The sequence below is a fragment of the Macaca fascicularis genome, chromosome 5 (assembly GCF_037993035.2).
Source record: "Macaca fascicularis isolate 582-1 chromosome 5, T2T-MFA8v1.1".
Lineage (NCBI taxonomy): Eukaryota > Metazoa > Chordata > Mammalia > Primates > Cercopithecidae > Macaca > Macaca fascicularis.
Window position 1 is genome coordinate 105,044,726 of NC_088379.1, and position 20,195 is coordinate 105,064,920.

Here is a 20,195-nt window from a genome sequence, read left to right on the forward strand (position 1 = left end):
TTATAATTAATATCAGAGTCTTCCCTGAGAGCAAGGTATTTGTAATGGCTAACAACAACAACAACAACAAAACCAGGGTAAATCAGGTAGCTTAGTAGAATGTTGAATCATGAAGAATTAACAACAAATGGCATGCACTTCACAATTTTTTCTCAGACTCTTCTTTACTGGGACTAACACTTGGGAAGGAGCCTTAATCTTAGTGCTAAAGCAATAGCTTAGGTTTTAGTATTTCTCTTGCCCAAGAACTCTACTGTTGAAGGAGATAAGTCATTTTAAGCGTCTTGTTTACTTCTTCTCTCTTATTTGGGTCCTTCATTTATTTAATAAGCAATTGTAATGTTTAAAAATTCAAGCAATCTCTCATATATGCAGCCAAGATGTGTTTCTAAAATTATGCCTAAAAAAGTAGGTTATTACAATGATCTAAATAATCCTTGTGCTCTTTATCTTTTGATAAAAAGAAATGCTCAGTTTCCCAGAGTCTTCCTGTTCCCCAATTCTCTCCCAGGGCATCTGGGGGAAGGAAGACTTCCCCACTTCCTCGCCTAGGTGAAGATCAGCTCCTCAGCACTTGTGATGTGCTTCTTTCCTTCAGTCTTCATGACAATGCTTCTGTCTGCCTGGGTGCTGCTCACCTACTGTACTTGTAGCAGAGGGCCTTATCTGTTGGAGCTCCTGGTCTGGTTTATTTTGGTTGGCCAGAGCCCACTATTGCTCTACTGATCACTTAGCTCACTTTAGCTCTAGTTATCACAACAAACCCCATGTCTCTCATCTGGCCTCCTGCCCTGATGGTCCATCTCAAGCTAAAGCTGAAGATCTTGACACATTTCACCAATTCAGGCCCTGTGGTGGAAATGTTATTTGGCTCTCAAGTCACCTGATTGCTCAGTCATTCCCCTTTCCCCAGCTTGCCCTACCCTGCAAAAAGGAAATGAGATATTTGCTTTCTGCCTTTGCCTTGTAGTGACGGAAAGCTGTCTTGAAAAGCTAAACTCCATGCCTAATCTCTGACTAACCACACTTTGTTGCTACATTAAACTCTGGTATGGCTCCTCCCTGGATTGGACAGGATGGCCTGTGGTTGGACTGTTTACATAGACCCAAATAAGACTCCATAGCTTCCTCTTCTAGAGCATTCCTTCTTTCCTTACACTCATTCCTGGCTAAAGTCAAGCAGAAGACATCAAGACATTTAGATCTGAACGTTTTCCACTTCCCCTTCTCCCTTTTCCTCTCCCATTCCACAACCCCCTACTACCAGAGGGATGGACTTTTCCCCCTTCCTCTGTGCCACATTCTCTTGCTATCATCATACAGCAAGCCCTGGCTGTCACAGGCAGAAGGGAAAGATGTTACCATTGTGTCAGAAATCTGAGTCTTCTTCAGCCTTTAAGAAAAAAAAAAAGAAAAAGGAATTTAGAAAATTCTCTACCCTAAAAAGCTTGGCTTTTAAGCTTATTGTCTTAACTTCAAAGTCCTATTTTAAACATCAGGGAGTAAATAGCAATAATCTTGATCGATATTTCTCTGGCCACGAATCATATGGATGTTTCAGGTTAGTTGAGAAGAAAGTCTTAGAAGGAGATAATGTCATAGAGATATAAAGAAGTTTAAACCGGAAGGCTAACCTTGGAGCTGGGTGGAAAATTCCAAGTCATTTAAATCTACTTTTATTGCCAAAGCTGAAGGTCATGACTGTTGAATAAAACATCTGTTTACCCTCTTTCTGGACACCCATTTCTACCATCATGCTTTCTGAACTTTGTCACGTGTTTACTGAATAATTTGTAGCACTCTCATAACTTCAGGGTACCACGTGAAAAATAAGTGAAAAAGTCATGGTTTTTTAAGAGGCAAGCACTCCCAGACATGTGTTCTACACTAGTAAAAACACCTAGTCACGTTTCCTGTGCATGTGCACCCTGTTTGCACTGCTGCCAAAAGAAAAGGAAAAAAAATGCTTCTCATTCTATGTGGACATGTTCCAGGTAGAATGACACCACACATTTCAACTTTATTTCAAAGCTTCTGCCCTTAAAAGGAAAATAAGGAAAGAAATGTTTATTCTTACTCTTATGGGATTAAAATCTACTTCAAACACCACACAGTAATTGGAAAGACCCAAAGGATCAAGCCAAGTGCATAAGCCATGGGGTCACAGTTGCCTTCTTCTGAATTATGTTATGATTAGTATAATTAAACAACAAAGTTTAATAGCAATTTAATAGCTTGTTAACAAAGTTATACAAGCTAAGTTTAATATGTGTTTGGACACCTCATGTCAAATAAGATTCTCAAGAATCTGAAAAGTTCAGTAAAAGTTCATTGTATGGCCAATTTGTAAAAGTCTTCTAGAACTAAAAAGATAATTAAAAAGAATATGTAGAACGTGAAAATAGTAGGAAGCAGAAGTAAGCAAAATAATATAATTTTTCTCTATGATAAACTTAAACATCTGCTTCCATATGTTTATTCTATAATCTCAGTATTACATAATTAGTTACTCTAAATGTAAAGTCAATGTTACATGATATTCTGTAAAGAGTATAATTAATTCTAAGCATTATGTCTTTTGAAAATGAGAACCTCTGCTTTATAAAATTTTTGGACTTTAAATCTTTTCTTCAAAGTCTGTACAAGACTTATAAAATGCATGACGGCCTAATAAACAGAAGTCTTATTAACTCCAAAGAGCAGAAATTGTACAAGTCATATAGTCTGAAAACCAGATTAAAATTTAATTGTACAGATTTAAACAAAGAAATTAACCAACCAACCAACCAATAAAAAAAACCCACAAACCTTCATTAGCTATTGCTTTAAACAATAAATTAAAAATGAAATTGTGGACTTTTTGGAAAGTCATATACTAAAGTTTATAATATGCTTTCATCTGTACTAACAGGTAAAAGCTTAAGTTATTTAATAAGAAATTATGGCCTAGATACTAAAGAAAATCCTTCAAGCAGAAGGAAAATTGACAATGGCAGCGATAAGATCAGTAGTTCTGTTGAGATGAGGAAGATAGGGAGGGGCAGGAATAGGAATCACAATGTGGCACAAAGATCTTCGTGGCATAATGGACATGTTCATTACCTTGATTGTGAATACATATAAACAGTTATCAAATTGTACACTTTATATCTGTGCAGTATATTGTATAGCAGTTATGATTCAAAGAGACTTTTTTAAAATTTATTTTCTACTCTTTAAAAAATTTTTACTTTAACTTCCAGGGTACATGTACAGAACATGCGGGTTTCTTACATAGGTATACATGTAGCATGGTGGTTTGCTGCACCTGTCAACCCATCATCTAGGTTTTAAGCCCTACATGCATTAAGTATTTGTCCTATTGCTCTTCTCCTTGTCCCCACACCCCTGACAAGCCCTGGTGTGTGATATTCCCCCCCCGTGTCCATGTGTTCTCATTGTTCAACTCCCACTTGTGAGTGAGAACACGCGATATTTGATTTTTTGTTCCTGTGTTAGTTTGCTGAGAATTATGGCTTCCAGTTTCATCCATGTTCCTGCAAAGGACATGAACTCATTCTTTTTTATGGCTGCATAGTATTCCATGATGTATATGTGCCACATTTTCTTTATCCAGTCTATCATTGATGGGCATTTGGTTTGGTTCCAGGTCTGCTATTGTAAATAGCACTGCAATAAACATAGGTGTTCATGTGTCTTTATAGTAGAATGATTTATAATACTTTGCCAAAAGCAATTGCAACAAAAACCAAAATTGACAAATGGGATCTAATTAATCTAAAGAGCTTCTGCACAGCAAAAGAAACTATCATCAGAGTGAACAGGAAATCTGCAGAATGGGAGAAAATTTTTGCAATCTATCCATCTGACAAAGGGCTAATATCCGGAATCTACAAGGAACTTAAACAAATTTACAAGAAAAAATCAAACAACCCCATCAAAAAGTGGGTGAAGGATATGAACGGGCACTTCTCAAAAGAAGACATTTATGCAGCCAACAAACATATGAAAGAAAGCTCAACATCACTGGTCATTAAAGAAATGCAAATCAAAACCACAATGAGGTACTATCTCATGCCAATCAGAATGGTGATCATTAAAAAGTCAGAAAACGATAGATGCTGAGAGGCTGTAGAGAAATAGGAACGCTTTTATACTGTTGGTGGGAGTGTAAAGTAGTCCAATTATTGTGGAAGACATTGTGATGATTCATCAAGCATCTAGAACCAAAGAAGCTTTTTAAAAGGCCTACTTATACCTTATGAGATTGATCAGGGTAATCTTTCTTTATTACTCTTCTAACTTCTAACAGTCACCAGGCTGACTTTATCTTCCTGTGTTCAAAAACCAAAAAACCAAAACCAAACCAAACCAAAACAAACAAACAGAAAACCCTTATGTTGCAATAGGAATGTCTTTGATTAAAGGCACTGAATCATAAAGTTATCTTTTTAAAACATTGTAAACTTAAAAGGCAAAATAGTTTGATATGTTACATAAAAAAAAGATAGAAACTATTCAGATGGTTTCTATCCAGTTTCTATTCCAAATATCTAAAAGTTCAATTTGAATCTATTTTCTTATTGTGGCAAAAAACACCTATCGTAAAATTTGCCATTCTAGCCATTTTAAGTGTAATGTTTGGTAGTACTAAACATACATAAATTATTCTGAATTAGATCTCTGGAACTTTTTTATCTTGCAGTACTGAAACAATATTTTCATTAAACAAAGATAGAAACTACTTCCTTTACAAAGGAAATAAAATTATTTACTTTTCCATGTGAGTTAACATTAAAAATTTCTCTGGAAGACAAAGAAGTCTGATTCATGCAGTGACTGATATTCCCTTTCTAAGAGCAGTTCTTAACAAAGGAGGAGAGTGAAGGAGTGGAAAACTAAACAGAGGGTGACTATATGTCCTAATTTTTCTGGGTTCCCGATGGCTTGTGTCCCCTGTCTTACCATAGTTATCAATAATGAAGCCATTCATTCTTAAAACTGTACTTGTTGGAGGAGCAGAGCAAGATGGCCAAATAAAAGCCTCCACTGATCACCACCTGTGCCCCCACCAGGAGCACCAAATTTAACAACTATTTACACAAAAAGCACCTTCATAAGAACCAAAAATCAGGAGAACCATCACAGTACCAGACTTTAACTTAATATAGCTGAAAGAGGCACTGAAAAGGGTAGAAAAGACAGTCATGGGTCACTGATGCTACCCCTCCATTATACACTGGCAGCAGCTTTGTGGTGCAGAAAATCTGTGAACTTGGGGAAGGGAGAGTGCAGTGATAGTGGAACTTTGAAGTGAACTCAGTGCTGGCCTGTCATAGCAGAGAGCAAAATTGGGCTGAACTCAGCTAATTCCCACCCACTGAGGGAGCATTTAGACCTGCCTAGCCAGAGGGGAATTGTCCATCCCAGTCAACTAAACAACTTTCAGCAAGCCTTGATGTCACAGGCTAAAGTGTTCTTGCTAACTTAGAACTTTAAGGCCTTGAGTGAACATAGTTGGTAGCCAGGTAGTGGTTACAGTGGTTGTGGCCACAGGGGTGCTTGTGTCACCCTACCCTCAGATTCAGATGACTCAGCACAAAGAAAAAAATTCCACTTGTTTGGAAGAAAATAAGGGAAGAGAACAAGCGTCTCTGCCTGGTAATCCAGAGAATTCTTCTCGATTTTATTCAAGACCACCAAGGTGAGTCTGCAAGAACAAAGACCACCTCTGTGAGTCTGCAATAACCACAGCATTATTGAACTTGGAGATCCCTAATCAGATATGGCTTAGATCACAACACTCAAGTCCCTTTCATATCTGGAAAGCCTTCTCAAGAAGGACAGGTACAAACAAGCTCAGACTGCAAGACTACAATAAATAGCTAATTCTTTAATGCACAGACACTGATGAACATTCACAAGCATGAAGGCCATCCAGGAAAACATGATGCCACCAAATGAACTACTTAAGACACTAGAAACCAATCCTGGAGAAATAGAGATATGTGACCTTTCAGGAAGAGAATTAAAAATAGCTGTTTTGAGGAAATTCAAAGAAATTCAAGATAACACAGAGAAGGAATTCAGAATTTTAATGGATAAATTTAACAAAAAGATTGAAATAATTAGAAAGAATCAAGCAGAAATTCTGGAGTTGAAAAATGTAATTGACATGCTGAAGAATGCATCTTACTCTCTTAATAGCAGAACTGATCAAGCAGAAGAAAGAATTCGTGAGACTTGAAGACAGACTATTTGAAAATACACAGAGGAGACAAAAAGAAAACAGAATAAAAAACCAAGAAGCATTCTTGCAAGATCTAGAAAAATGCCTCAGAGGGATAAGCCTTAGAGTTATTGACCTTAAAGAGGAGGCAGAGAAAGTGATAGGAGTAGAAAGTTTATTGAAAAGGATAATGTAAGAGAACTTAAAGTTGGTCTTTTGGAAAGATAAACAAATTTGACAAACCTTTATCCAGGTCACTAAGAAAAAAAGAGAGCAGATCCAGATAAATAAAATCAGAAATGAAAAAGAAGACATTATAACTTGTACTTCAGAAATTCAAAGGATCATTAGTGGCTACTATGAGTAACTGTATGCCAAACACTGGAAAATCTAGAAGAAATAAATAAATTCCTAGACATATACAACCTATCAAGATTGAACCATGAAAAAACATAAAACCTGAAAAGACCAATAAGAAGTAACGAGATCAAAGCCATAATAAAAGATTTTACAGCAAAAAAAATCCAGGATCTTATGGTTTCACTGGTGAATTCCATCAAACTTTTGAAAAAGAACTAATACCAATCCTACTCAAACTGTTCTAAATATAGAGGAGGAATATTTCCAAACTCATTCTACAAGGCCAGTATTATTTTGATACCAAAACAGACAAAGACACATTGAAAAAAGAAAACTACAGGCCAATATCTCTGATGAATATGGAAGCAAAAATTATCAACAAAATACTAGCAAACAGAATTCAGAAACAAATTAACAAGGTCATTCATCATGATCAAGTGGGATTTGTCCCATGGCTTCAAGGATGGTTCAACATATGCAAATCAATCAATGTGATCATATCAACAGAATGAAGGACAAAAATCGTATGATCATTTCCATGGATGCTGAAAAAGCATTAGATAAAATTCAATATTGCATCATGAGATGTTGAAAATCCTGAAAAAAACTGGGTATAGAAGGAATGTACCTCAACATAATAAAAGCTATATATGACAGACCCATAGCTAGAATCCTACCAAATGGGGAAAAGCTGAAAGCCTTTCCTCTAAGGTCAGGAACATGATAAAGATGCCCATTTTTACCACCATTATTCAACATAGTACTGAAATCCTAGCTAGAGCAATCAGACAAAAGAAGGAAATAAAAGGCATTCAAATTTAAAGGAAGAATTCAAATTTATCCTTGTTTACAGATAATACGATCTTATATTTGGAAAAACCTAAAGACTCCAACAAAGAAACTGTTAGAACTGATAAACAAATTCAGTAAAGTTTCAGGATGCATAATAAACATACAAAGTCAGTAGCATTTCTATATTCCAACAACAAACAATCTGAAACAGAAATCAAGAAAGTAATCTTATTTACAAAAGCAACAAATAAAATAAAATACCTAGGAATTAACCAAAGAAGTGAAAGCTCCCTACAATGAAAAGTATAAAACATTGATGCAAGAAATTGAAGATGCTACAAAAAATGAAAAGATATTTCATGTTCATGGATTGGAAGAATCAATATTGTTAAAATGTTCATACTACCCAAAGCAATCTACAGATTCAGTGCAATCCCTATCAAAGTACCAGACATTCTTCACAGAAATAGAAAAAATAATCCTGAAATTTATATGGAACCACAAGAGTCCCAGAATAGCTAAAGCTATCCTAAGCTAAATAAGTGAAGGAATCACATTACCTGACTTTAAATTATAGCACAGAGCTACAGTAAGCAAAACAGCATGGTATTGCCATAAAAACAGACACATAGACCAATGCAACAGCATGGAGAACCCAGAAACAAATTCATACATCTAGAGCAATCTAATTTTTGACAATGCCACCAATATCATACATTGGAGAAAGGACAGTTTCTTCAATAAATGATACTGAGAAAACTGGATATCCATATGGAGAAGAATAAAACTTGATCCCTATCTCTGACTATATACAAAAATCAAATCAAAATCTATCAAATACTTAAATCTAAGACCTCAAATTATGAAATTACTAAATGAAAACTTTCAGGAAAGTCTCCAAGACATTGGAGTGGGCAAAGATTTCTTGAGTGATACCCCACAAGCACAGGCAACCAAAGCAAAAATGGACAAATAGGATCACATCAAGTTAAAAACTTCTGCACAGCAAAAGAAACAATCAACAAAGTGAAGAGTCAATCCACAGAATGAGAGAAAATATTTGCAAACTACCCATCTGACAAGAGATTAATAAACAGAATAAATGAAGAGCTCAAACAATTCTATTGGAAAAAATCTAATAATCCAATTAAAACATAGACAAAAGGTCTGAGTAGACATCTCTCAAAAGAAGACATACAGATGGCAATCAGCTATATGAAAAGGTGCTCAGCATCATTCATTATGAGATGAATGCAAATCAAAACACCAAGGAGATGTCTTCTCACTCCAGTTAAAATGGCTTTATTCAAAGGCAGGAAATAACAAATTCTGGCAAGGATGTGGAGAAAAGGGAACCCTTGTAAACTGTTAGTGGGGATGTAAATTAGTGCAACTGCTACACAGAACAGTTTGGAGGCTCCTCAACAAACTAAAAATAGATCTGCATTATGATTCAGCAGTCTTACTGCTAGGTATATACCCAAAAGAAAGGAAATCAGGATATCGAAGAGAAATGTACATTCCCATGTTTGTTGTGGCACTCTTCACAATGGCCAAGATTTGTAAGCAACCCAAGTGTCCATCAACAAATTAATGGATAAAGAAAATGTGAGGCCGGGTGTGGTGGCTCATGCCTTTTATCTTAACACTTTGGGAGGCAAAGGCAGGAGGACTGTTTGAGTTCAGGAGTTTGAGACCAAGGTGGGCAAGATGGCAACTCCCCATCTCTACTTTTTTTTTTGTTTAATTAGCCAGCCATGGTGGCTAACATCTCTAGACCCAGCTACTCAGGATGCAGAGGCAGTAGGATCACTTGAGCCTGGGAGTTCAAGATGGCAGTGAACCGTGATCGCACCACTGTACTCCAGCCTGGGTGACAAAGCAAGACCCGATCTCTTAAGAAAAAAAAAAGAAAGAAACTGTGGTACATATACACAACGGAGTACTGTTCAGCCATAAAAAATGAGATCCTGTCATTTGCAACAACACTGATGGAACTGCACATCATTATGTAAAGTGAAATAAGCCAGGCATAGAAAGACCCAAACTTCACATGTTTTCACTTATTTGTGGGAGCTGAAAATTAAAACAATCGAATTCATGGAGATAGAGAGTAGAAAGATGGCTACCAGATGCTGAGAAGGGTAATGGGAGGATCAAGGGAAGTGGGGATGGTTAATAGGTACTAAAATATTGTTAGAATGAATATCAATTTGACAGCATATTAGGGTGACTATAGTCAATAATCATTTAATTGCTCATTTAAAAATAACTGAAAGGGTATAATTAGATTATTTGTAACACAAAGGATAAATGGTTGAGCTGATGGATACTCCATTTATCCTGATGAGATTATTACACATTGCATGCCTGTATCAAAAATTTTCACATGCCCCATAAATATATATGCCTACTATATGCCCCCAAAAAATAAAAATTAAAAAAATTGTATTGGTCAGATAATGATCTATATAGACATCTACCAAGGTTGGCTAACACACAGGAGATGGATGACTCAAGAGATGAAGAAAAGGGGCAGAAGATGAACATGGGGGATCACAAAGTGAAGGCCTTCTGTGTCTCAGAATTGCCTAAATACCCTGCTTCCATATCAACCCTTCTGTGAAAGGAACATGGATCATTGGTGGGAATGGAGGACATGAATCATTGGTGGGAGTGGTACTAATACCCACTATGTTTCATGACATGTGGAGAAAGCCAGTGTATAGTGAAGTAAAAGGAAGTAAACTTACACAAAGAAGTAGATATAACAGTAAAGAGGAACTCTGTGCTGAAGCCAAGTTCTGTTTTAGCATTGCCAAGGCCCAAGTGGCTTCCTATGCTGTTCTTGGTTTGGTTGTTCACACTTCCTTGTATTCCATGACTTAACATATTCCCAATTTGTCATGGATATCTGTTGTTACTGAATCCAGAGCATTTGATTCTCCCTTCTTTTTATATTAAATCCTCTTCATTTGGGAATTACCCTTCTTTTACTCCATGTTTTTCCAATGAACCTGCCACTGCAACAACCCAGCCATGGAGATAAGCACAAGAGCCAAGTCTGTTCAATCACAGCATCACATTGTTCCATTCAAAGATTTTGGCTCTAGGATGAACACATGGCCCCAGCCATGCTTGTTTGAGCTCTTCTTTGGGATTTTTAAGAAAGATTCTAGCAGAGGGAAGTTTTCTTTCTTCTGGAACTGCTATGCTGGGATGACCTGAGTCTTGAGCCATCTGTATTCTATTTATCTACTGCACAAGGAAAGCAGATTGCAGTAGGAGGGGATGGCAACCACACAGGGAAAGCTGCTCAACAAACCTTGAGGGTGAATTTCTCTCATCTGCTGTTGGACAGACCTCACCATCTCCATAGTTTATCATGGACATGCTACAATATATTTACAGGCAAAAACTGAAGCTGAGTGATTTGAAGTAACTGTTCCAAAGGTTAAACAGTTAGTAGAATAACAGAAACTTAAACTCCTCGTGACTTCTCCGCAGTCTCTTGGGAAAAATATTGCTTGCCTGTAACCTTAAGGGTTCAGAGAGTGTAAGAATCCACTGATGCCACTGAGGACCTGATTATCCCTCCTAATTCATCTGCTTTGCATGATTACTCCAGCAAGGAGATGGGGCAGGGGATTTTGCCCATTTTATAGACAGGAAACTGAGCATTTCCCATAAGGAAGAATATGATTCTGACCTTTCCTCTTTCCTACTTTGTACATCCAAACATGTCCATTGCCCTGACCTACCCATCTACCCACTTCGTGTGCATGGAAGCATCAGAGTTTCTCATAATGGAAGCTCTACTCTGAGCTGGTGAGACTTTAGGCAGAGACTACAGTCTGGGCCATCACCAATGAAAGGATTTTAGGAGGATCAGGGAGGTATTGAAAGCTCTTATTGGAAAATGAAATGGGAATTGCATTGAACTGCAGTGGCAGCTCTCAACTCTTGTCTTTCTAGGCCTTTGACAGGGAACCTCCAAGATCTCAAGTGAGGGGGCTCTGGGCACTAGGTTACCCCATGGGCCTGAGAGTCAACAAAAGGGTGTTATGTGGTCTCTTAGTATAAATTTATGTGCTTCAGGTAGTTCTGAACCCCCTCACTCCATGACTTTAGGGAAAAGAGGATAATGGGGGTAATGGGAGATGCCCTGAAACACCTAAAAGCTTTTTACTCTCAGCATGTATTCTCTAGGACGTGTACTCTAAGATGTGAGATGGGACTAGGAATACTCCCTCAGTCCATTTGGGCTGCTGTAACAAAATACCATAGACTGGGTGGCTTATAAACCACAGGAATTTATTTCTCACAGCCCTGGAAGCTGGGAAGTCCAAGATGAAGGTGCTGGCAGTTTGGGTGTCTAGTGAGGGCTCCCTTCCTGGTTTGTAGGAAGGTACTTTCTTACTCACTGCAGCCTTGACTTCTTGGGCTCATGTGATCCTCCCACTTCAGCCTCCTGAGTAGCTAGGACTACAGGCACGCACCACTACGTTGGGCTAATTTTAAAATTATTTGTAGAGGTAGGGTCTCACTATGTTGGCCAGGCTGGTCTTGAACTCCTGGGCTCAAGTGATCCTACCTTTCAGCCTGTGAAAGTGCTGGGATTACACACATGAGCCTTCATACCTGGCCTCCAGCCTCTTTCATAAGAGCACTAATCTCGTTCATGAGTCCTTTCTCCCCATGACCTTATTACCTTCCAAAGGCTCTGCCTCCAAATACTATCACAGGGATTGGAGGTTTTAGAATTTTAACATATGAATGCTGGGGTTACATAAACTTTCAGACTGTAGCAAACACCTCACAGGTAGAACTAGCATAAGGACTCTGGCATGTTTATTCATCCAAAAGGGTTTCTTTAGGGCCTGAGTACTCCACAGGCTACCCCCAACATATAAATAAACAAGACAGCCATGTGACATTTAGAACTTGAACCACCGTTCTACCTGTGCAGTAACTGAAAATCTGGTGAGTGGAGGTTTAAGGAAGTAATTTGGAGCAGCCCATGTATTGCAGCAGTTCCCAAGCACTGAAAGTAGTAAAATTCTTACTTTAGTTCACTGGAGACTGAGGGCATCAGATTCTCCCACCTTCGGCATCAGTTCCCAAGGCTGTTCCCACTTTCATTCACGGGATGCAGAAAATACTGACCCCAGCAGGAGGCAGTCTCCTGCTATGTCTCCAATGCTACAGAGAAGCACCAAAATCATAAGGATCCAAATGCTCAAAGGCTAATAGAAATAATCCTTCATCCTGATGGAGAGTTGCGGGCATATCTCCTTCATGTCCCTATTTCCTCACAAGAACATTGCATGCCCTGCTCCCAACCTCTCCAACCCCATTTCCCCTTCCTTAGCCAAACCCATGTCTGAGCTAGGAGAAGAAGGTGAGCTCTTTTGACTATATATAAAGCCATAATAATAATAATAATAAAGTCCACTTTGGATTTCTATCACCGTCCCTTTTCACCATGTGGTAAGCAGCTAAAACCCAAAAGGACCTGGGGCACTCATAACTACATGCTTTGCATGCATCACTCTTCTGCTGGAACCAAGGCAAAGGGGCTCCACTGGCACCCCAAAACCTCAGTGGAGACCATTGCAACCTCACCTGAGACCACTTCTTAAACACCCCTTTCACTACCCCTGTGCTTCAACAGGACTTCTTTTCTATAAAGTTCTAAGAAAGTGGTAAGATTTTCTTAATCAACTCCCCCTGTTGGGGGGACCCAGCCCATAAGGAAGCCCCTTCCTCGAGGCTTTGATAATCACTTTGGGAGTACTTGTGAAAACTGTTAAAAGTTTGTCCTGGTGATTTTTACCATATTTTTGAATTCTGTTTCTGAAAGCTGAGCTAATCATACACAGGATTAACGATGCTTTAAAAGTTAATGGTTAATGATGAAAACACTTATGTTCTTGACCCTCCCTAATACTGAATTGTGGATGCAAAGTTCAAGAGAGAGAAACCCGTCAATACTGGAGTTTAAACAGACTGAAAACAAAATATGTTACCTAATGTTGAGCCTGTAACAGCCATGCAACTCTGAAACCAGATATGGCCTCATTGCTTCCCAGAATCTGAAATAGTTATCTCAAAACTGATACTCAAAATAATGTCATAAAAATACATAAAGTTCCAACTTTGTTTCTCAAAGAACAAGATTTTTCATTCTCATTTTTAGGGAAACAAACCATGTGTTCAATGAGAAAACAGAATCCAGCTACACAACAAAGTGTGGGTGTGATTAGAAGGTGTGGTGCCAAATATCCTGCTTAGAGTCCCAAGTGTGTTTCATAAATTACTAGGTTACCTTGGTAGAGAAAACAGATTAATTTTTCCCAGTAATTTGCCTTTTCAAGATGGAAATCTGCTTTTGAGCAGCACATTTTTCTATAGCCCTGAAAAAACAAATTTATATATAAATGCATAATACACTCAGATTATAAAAGGGGAAGGTAGTCATCACAAAAGTCAACTGCAAATTTCACATTGGCTTTAATTTCCCTATAGAACACCAGTTTATCACATCTGAAGACTTACTTCATCGGTTCTTGATCTTAGAGGGTCCTTCAGCTTTGAGAAGTATCAGGGGCAAAGTGCTAGTTTAGACGATAAACAAGCACATGTCTTTCTCTTGCTAAGCCTGCAAAGGGTAACAAGTATGTCAAATTGCTTTTCTTTTGAATGAGCTGTGAAAACTCAGTCTGGTATCCCTAGTTATTTTTTACTTAACAGAAGCTCAGCATTAATGTGTGGTTTTGGTTAATAGCAATGAGAAAAACAGTTACTACTTTAAAATGTAAGATTTTAGAGTAAGATTTAAGTAGTCACTACTTTAAAATGTCTAGTAGAAGAGTTACCTCAAAATCTGAAGCCTAAGAGGGGGCTATCAAAATGAAAGAGAAATTGATGATGACTCATTAATGAAACATAAGTTATTGAAAGGAGGCCTATGATGGTCAGCCTCTGCCTGTGGTTGGTGAATCATTTCACCGGCAATTCTCAATCACATTTGGCCACTGCCCCTCTCAGGCAGCCCCTTGGCTATAGCTCCATTCCATCACTTGCCAGATTCTAATAACTTTCTTGTCATCGACCTTCAGGCCTAGGGGAGATAATAGCTTCCCACTGTAGCGAAACCCTGGATACTTCAACATCCCTTATTGGAGTGATTAACCCTGCCTGTACCTCTGGAAAAAAAATTATTAAATTATCTCCCATTAAGCCCTAACTTGATTAAACAGTGGTTCCCTGCTAAGACCCTGACTGATACAGGTCCTACCTTCAGGTTTTCCAACAGACAAATCAATAAGCAGTGACTACTCAGCATGAGTACTACTGTGATGGAAATTCTACTTCTCAGCCTAATCAGTTAGAAGTTAACCAACGTAAGGAACTGAGAAAACATAACTTGAAGAATGTAGCAACCACTGAATGCTTAGGGTTGAATGAACAAAACCATTCTTTCAACCTACAATTATATATTTAGAACGTATAGGTAGAGGAATTGTGTGCCAGAATTAGAACACCTAAAATAGGCGAATAGGATAATTCTGTGGGATTAAACACTAATAAATGCAAATAAAGTATAAAAAGATAGACTTGAAGTCACATTGAAGATATAAGCAATCTCCCCCAATAATTCCCTTAGTCTATGAAACTGTAAGCCAGATAATAATTTACATACTGATTAGACCATTTTATGTCCATTTTTCTCATTCCTAAAGCAGTTCCCAGGGCCTGCATGACAAAAGTGGGAAGATGGGCTTTACTCAAGTTGCTCAGCCAGTCCAGCATTTCTGGGTTTGATGTCTCCATCAAGCACAAAATTCTCAACTGTGGCCTTATTTTTCTCAGTTCTGCTGGAAAAGAGAAACAAACAAGGCAGTTGGAAAAATGTCCCAAGATACACTCAAAAAGGAGTGGTTATTTCTGTTTCTCTTCCTAGCATCAGCATGAACTCACTGATAGCAAAATGCTGCCACCTTCCTGCCCTCCTAAGTCCTGCAGAGGAAACCAATCCTGAAAGGACAAAACTCGGTGGAATTAGAGACCATTATTCTAGTAACTCACGAATGGAAAACCAAACACTGTATGTTCTCACTCATAAGTGGGAATGCAAATGAGGACACAAAAACCTAAGAATGATACAATGAACTTTGTGGACGCAGGGGAAAGGGTGGGAGAAGGGTGGTACGGTGTACACTGCTCAGGTGATGGGTGCTCCAAAATCTCAGAACTCACCACTAAAGATTTATTCATGTAACCAAACACCACCTGTTTCCCAAAAATCTATTGAAATTTAAAAAAAGAAACAGAAAAATTATTACTTTTTTAAATCGAGTACTGAGAACCTCCAAAAAAAAAAAAAGAAAAAGAAAAAAAAAGAAAAGAAAGAAACGCTAGCGAATCTCTATTCTTGTTAGCATCTCTGCCAGCAGCTGGAGGTAAATGAATAGACCTGTGAAAGAACAAACACATAAACAGAAAACTAAATGATAACATGGTACACGAAAAGACAGACTTATACCAGGTTACTGAGAGACTGCAGATACCCTGAGATCAGAGATGTTCTGGAGGAGTGAAGGTAAAACTAAACCCCCCAAAATAAGCAGGAATTTGCCAAGACAAAGGGGAAAGATGAGAGAATATTCAAGGAAGAAGAGTAGCAAGAGAGAAAGAAAGAAAATAAAACCCTGCATGGTGTGTGCAGCATTTTAATGTTGCCTGAGAATGTTGGGTAGTGCAGGGAGCAATGGGAACCCATCTCAAGGGGCCCTCAATGCCTATTAATAATCTTGGAGGCAAAGTAGAGCGCCCTGAATATTTATTAAGCAAGAGTGGCATGGTCAGATTTGCCTTTTGGATATTACACTCTGGGGACGGTGGGAAAACTATACCTGAAGGGAATAAGACAAGAGGCAAGGTATGTGAAATTTCTTGAAGTTCTCTTTGTAATTGTCTTAAAGAAAGACAAGAGGATAGCAAAATTTCTGTTTAAGTATTGGTGATTTTCTAAAGAGAAATGAAAAATTAAGTCACAAAGACCATGTTTTTGGTGAGTATTGAGTAAACATTTCGAAACTCAGTAAATCTCACTAGAAGAATGTCGTAATTCCCAAAGTAGAACAAAGCTTAGAACCAAGCTTGTCTCCAATGAACGATAATGGAGGTAAATCCATGGTAATTAGGCCCTGAATCCTCTGCCTTGATTTTAAGAGAGAAATAAGCCAATGAAAGATAAGTATCCGTCTTCTTAAAGGAAAGGGAGGAATAAGAAAGAGTTCCTGCTCTGATGGAAAAAAGGAAGGTAGAGATAAGACCTAAGCCTAGGAGGCACCTGTGTTGGGCATTACCGCCATCCTTTTCAGGTGGTGATCTATTAGCCTCACTCCTACGTGAAGAAGAATCAGCTGGAGCTCAAGCAGAGCTGGTCACAATGAACAGAGCATCTCCTCTCCATTCTACACATCCTATCCATGCTGGGACTGTGAGGTATCCTGCTCTAAGGCTTGAAGTGAGAGAATGTGAATGTATTGGTTCATTCTCACACTGCTATAAAGAACTGCCCAAGGATGGGTAATTTATAAAGGAAAGAGGCTTAGCTGACTCACAGTTCAGCATGGCTTTGGAAACTTACAATCGTGGCAGAAGGCAAAGCAGAAACAACACACCTTCTTCACAAGGCAGCAGGAAGGAGAAGAGCCGAGAAGGAAGAGCCCTTTATAAAACCATTAGAAGTCATGAGAACTCACTCACTATCACGCGAACAGCATGGGGAAGCTGTCTCCATGATTCAATTACCCCCACCTGGTCTCTCCCTTGACATGTAGGGATTATGGCGATTATAGGAATTATAATTCAAGATGAGATTTGGGTAGGGACACAAAGCCTAACCATATCAGTGGAGAATGAGTTTGATGCTGCTTTCTCTTTTCTCTCAAAAAGTCTTTTTGTATTTAAAGCACAGAGGAAGAGAGTGCTCAATGTAGCATTCCCATGGGTGGGATTGGGGGATTTGAATAAGCCATTCAAATTAATTCCAAGGCCATTCTACAGTAGGCGGGGACATGCATTCGGTGGTTACTGCAGGAATACAGGCAAGAGATAAAGGAATGAACTAGGGCAACAAGCTCGAAGGGAAGTAAGTTTCAAAGAGACAACAGTCCAAAGTAGGATTAGAATTCTGCCATACCAAGCATCCTGTAAGCAGGTAGGGATAAAATAAGGCTTCCTGATGGTGCTGGGACTGAGGTCCTAGAACCCAGTCCTCTCTTGTTTCTTCTGAGGGATTTCGTCTTTGATCAAGCTATCTCTTTTGGGTGTTTCTTTCAAATGTAGCCAAGTGCTTCCTAGAACTTTCAGTGGCTTCCAGGAGAGACTATGTCTATGATTCTAATTTTCTAGAACAAATGCACTAGACAAGTCACCTAGTTTGAAGCAGCAAATTGCAAGTGCGTTAGCACCTTTTATTCCTTAGGGAGACACTCCTCAGTCTTCTTTTGGAAGGTAAAGAAAAACCAACAACCAACTTTATGACAATTTCAGAAACCCTCTCAAAACCATGGTAGGTACAGAAAAGTCAGTAATAATAAGAAAAGAACCCTTATTCTAGTTAAAAACTTTAAGAATGCTATATGAGACTTCAGGAAATAGTTACTGTGAGTTTAAATTGGAGGTAGAGTTGTACTCAAAACCAGATCTCCTGAATTAGGTCACCACATCACACTTTTGACAAGTTGTAATACACAATCGGAGTACAATATTTGTACTCCCTTTTTTTGGAGGAAAGTTTGTTTTATAAAAGACCTTTCTGAATAAATAGTACTAAGATGATGCATGCCAGGTAGTTATATAACTATGTGGTTCTTTGACAAAAACTTGAATTGAAATTTATAAAATGCTAGTGAAATTAAAACAATGTATCCATTTTTTTTTTCAAGTATGCCATGGCAAATTCAAGTAAACATTATTTTTTTAAATTTTATTTTAAGTTCTGGGATACATGTGAAAAACATGGAGGTTTGTTACACAGGTATACATGTACCATGGTGGTTTGCTGCACCTATCAACCCGTCTTCTAGGTTTAAGCTCCACATGCATTAGGTATTTGTCCTAATGCTAGTAAATGTTATTTTTAATTAAAATGTTGACTTGAATCTGAAGTGTCAGTCTCATTCATTTACAGAACAGAAAAAAAACCCAAATTTAAAATAAAAAATTTGACTACCTGAAAGAGCTGTTGCCAAAAACATGCTTTACCATTTCATTCAATTATTTGGCTCACATGAAGATGCATTTAATGACCTGGACACGTGACACAGCCAGAAATACATAATCCTCTCAATTCAATTGTGGAATCAGCTAAGAATTTGCCTAGTGTCCTTTGGGTACAACATGTTCTTTTAATACTAGGTACTGTTTTGAGAAAGAACTTAGAACATAATTCTTATTTTCTGACACTTTACATGTAAAATGGAACGGACTTTCAGTGAAGGCATCTGTCACTTTTCTGTACCCTATAGGGTAATAGACAAAGTCAGATGCATGGTGGAAAGAACTACTGGAACCTAAAGCTGGTGGTCTAGGTAATCGAGATTTTCCTTAATGAAGGGAATTTAACTCTGTGAGGGAGTAAGGAATAAAAAAAAATGGACAGGGGGCAGAGCAAGATGGCCGAATGGGAACAGCTCCAGTCTCCAACTCCCAGCGCGAGCGACACAGAAGACCGGTGATTTCTGCATTTTCAACTGAGGTACTGGGTTCATCTCACTGGGGAGTGCCGGACGATCAGTGCTGGTCAGCTGTTGCAGCCCGACCAGCGAGAGCTGAAGCAGGGCGAGGCATTGCCTCACCTGGGAAGCGCAAGGGGGAAGGGAATCCCTTTTCCTAGCCAGGGGAACTGAGACACACAACACCTGGAAAATCGGGTAACTCCCACCCCAACACTGCGCTTTAAGCAAACAGGCACACCAGGAGATCATATCCCACACCTGGCCAGGAGGGTCCCACACCCACGGAGCCTCCCTCATTGCTAGCACAGCAGTCTGTGATCTACCGGCAAGGCAGCAGCGAGGCTGGGGGAGGGGCGCCCGCCATTGCTGAGGCTTAAGTAGGTAAACAAAGCTGCTGGGAAGCTCGAACTGGGTGGAGCTCACAGCAGCTCAAGGAAACCTGCCTGTCTCTGTAGACTCCACCTCTGGGGACAGGGCAATAACAAACGCAGCCGAAACCTCTGCAGACGCAAACGACTCTGTCTGACAGCTTTGAAGAGAGCAGTGGATCTCCCAACATGGAGGTTGAGATCTGAGAAGGGACAGACTCCCTGCTCAAGTGGGTCCCTGACCCCTGAGTAGCCTAACTGGGAGACATCCCCCACTAGGGGCAGTCTGACACCCCACACCTCACAGGGTGGAGTATACCCCTGAGAGGAAGCTTCCAAAGCAAGAATCAGACAGGTACACTCGCTGTTCAGAAATATTCTATCTTCTGCAGCCTCTGCTGCTGATACCCAGGCAAACAGGGTCTGGAGTGGACCTCAAGCAATCTCCAACAGACCTACAGCTGAGGGTCCTGACTGTTAGAAGGAAAACTATCAAACAGGAAGGACACCTACACCAAAACCCCATCAGTACATCACCATCATCAAAGACCAGAGGCAGATAAAACCACAAAGATGGGGAAAAAGCAGGGCAGAAAAGCTGGAAATTCAAAAAATAAGGGCGCATCTCCCCCGGCAAAGGAGCGCAGCTCATCGCCAGCAACGGATCAAAGCTGGATGGAGAATGACTTTGAC

The 20,195-nt window shown here is 39.1% G+C and overlaps 1 long non-coding RNA gene across 1 annotated transcript in view; it reads left to right on the top strand.

Moving 5' to 3' along the window:
* LOC135970967 (uncharacterized) overlaps positions 1–20,195 on the top strand; it is a 52,840-nt gene that overhangs the window by 14,984 nt on the left and 17,661 nt on the right. The gene's annotated exons all lie outside the window — the stretch shown is intronic.